Genomic DNA, 2,581 nt, shown 5'->3' with positions numbered 1-2,581 from the left:
GCAACCTCTGGCTCTATTGCTTCTTTTTCTTCTTCTTCTTCTTGCGTCACCACAACTTCAGGTTTTACCGTAATAGGAGCTGTCTGACTAAGCTCATTCTTTTCTCCCTCCACAGTTTTCCCACTTCGCAATGTCATAACCTGACATTGCACTTTACTTGATCCCCCCGGGTTGCATGGGAGTTCTGTTGAACTCGACAAAGCTCCTTGCGGTTTGTTCTTTTGCTCACTTGCAATCTGCCCATCTGTAATTCTAGATTACGGATGGACGTAGCCTGACTTTGAAGCACCGTTTCATTTTTCTCTATATATTGCTTCAATAGGATTTCTAGGGAGGAAGATTACGGTGGTTGTGAGTTACTTGCTTGATTGCTTGTCTGACCGTTGTTACGTGGGAAGAATCTTGGTGGCTCTTCTTTTTGCACCACAGGTTGGAAATTCTACTGTTGATTCTTCCATGTAAAATTGGGGTGGTTTTTCCACCCGGGATTGTAGGTATTCGAAAAGGGATTATTTTTCACAAAGTAAATAGACTGTGGATTCTGTGGGCATTCTTCAAATTACGTGCCCATCACCGGAAGTCGCACACCTTGCGGTGTTTTGACTAATTGTGTTGATTTGCCCATTTTGCGGTGTTGGGCTTCTGATCGCAATTCCCTTAATTAAGTTCATCATTGTGGTCATCTGATTCTGTAGTGAAGTAAATACCATTACTTGCGTCGTTATCCTTGATTCTCAGTCTCTAATCGCTCTCCCTCCAATCTTCGTGGTTCTAGAGTGCATCCAAGATATTCTTAGCCTTGTCATACATTTTGTCAAGAAGACCACCAGCAAGCTGCCGCATTGGTAGCGTCCCTTAAACGAAAGTAGGGATTAAACCACGATAAAAGATTTCCATTTGAAGGCAGTCTGACAAACCATTGTGTGGACAGTCCCAGACCAACCTTTTAAACCTCACCCAGGCATCATTGAGTGATTCGTCCATGTCTTGTTCAAAATTTGTTATGAGTTTCCTTTGTCTAGCGTTCTCAGTAGGCGGAAAATTTTCTTCATAAATTTCTCTACGACCTGTTCCTATGAAGTCTCCCGGCTTGAGAGAATATGCCCATTTTCTTGCCTGATCACAAAGATAAAATGGGAACAAAGTTAGTTGAACTTTTTCGGCAGAGACATTTGAGAACACAAAAGTAATGCAAATTTCAATAAAGCTTCAGAGGTGGCCTTATAGGTCCTCGCCACGCCGTCCTCCGAATTGTCCTGCAGTCTAGATCATCTGCAGCATCATTGGTCTCATTTCGAATCTTCTTTCACCAAGGGAAGGCCTTATGATTCCTAGAGAGAAATCATAGAGGTTTGGTGATGCATAGTCCCTAATGGGTCTATTGCAATCGTTAGCCAGAAGGATTGGATTCGCCATGACGTTCTTTTCATTTGGTGCTCCGTTTCCAGGCTGCTCTGCCATCTCTTCTTTATCTGACTGTTGTTGTTGGCGGTCTCTTAATCTTCATCTAAATGTCCTCTCAATCTCCGGGTCGTAATTCGTCAGAGATCGAGAGTCTGCAAAGAATTAAGAAAAATTATCATTAGCACACTATTTTGCTGAAGTCCCCGGCAACGGTACCAAAAACTTGGTGCGTTATTTTATGAAGTGAAACTATAGATGATATGCAATGGTGAAATTGCATTGAGCACTCAAGTTTCCTCAGCAGAATCGAAGTGTAAATTCCACTAAGTTTCCTGGTAAGTCTAGGGTCGAACTCAGGGACTTATGAAAACAGGTTGCGGTAGTAATTTTTATGAAAACTTTGCAGTAACCAAATAAATCAATAGTTGTTGAGGTTGTTGTTTCCGGTGATTAAAAATAAATAAATGCGACGGACTTGAGATAAAGTCGGATTGCGTGATAGATGCACTGATTATGCGGATGAACGGGTTGAGAAGGTCTTTAACTAGTGTTACATGGGAATGTGTCAAATTATGCGATCATACTACAACCATGCACAGCAAGTCATTTCCCAATGCAAATGCGATGCTCCTAAGTCTAGGACGCATGTGTTGAATGCAAAAGTGTCCATAGAGCTTATTTCTAAGTCTCTACTCTTGTCCTATACGATGATGCAAGATGCATAAAGGCAAGGTGACCGCACACAATCATATCATATCTCTAGGATGCATGCGATGCGTTAATAGCAAATAGTGCTTATTCCTAAACTCCTATCTCTTGATTATGCATTCTAATTTGACTCTCTCGAGCCTAGATTCTAACCTGACTTTCCCAAGCCTAGATACTGTCCATAGACTACCCTTCTAAGTATCTCTAATGGATGAATGAAGCATACATAATACAAGATAATCGCATGGAATGAAGATTCCTAGTTGTGCTAGCTAAATGCTTCTCAATCCATTCAACAGATTTAGCTACTCATGTGTAAATAACAGAGAGTGAACAAATATAGAGAAGGAAATTCCATTTTTAATAATGAGTTTGAGTACAAAATAACAATGAAAGATAAAGTTAGAGAGCCTGGTAGCAATTTCTTGCTGACCGAGGCTTTTACACTGTCAATCTCTATTCAGTTCCA

General features: G+C 40.9%; 1 non-coding gene across 1 annotated transcript; it reads left to right on the top strand.

The window, feature by feature from the left end:
- Positions 1–913: 913 nt before the first annotated feature.
- LOC120074812 lies at positions 914–1,020 on the top strand. The gene has a single exon (XR_005481093.1). It is a non-coding gene; the product is annotated as a small nucleolar RNA R71 (small nucleolar RNA).
- Positions 1,021–2,581: the final 1,561 nt, after the last annotated feature.

This window comes from Benincasa hispida, chromosome 3 (assembly GCF_009727055.1).
Source record: "Benincasa hispida cultivar B227 chromosome 3, ASM972705v1, whole genome shotgun sequence".
NCBI classification, from domain to species: Eukaryota; Viridiplantae; Streptophyta; class Magnoliopsida; order Cucurbitales; family Cucurbitaceae; genus Benincasa; species Benincasa hispida.
The sequence above is the reverse complement of the archived record's forward strand: the minus strand, read 5'-3'. Positions and strand labels throughout refer to the sequence as shown.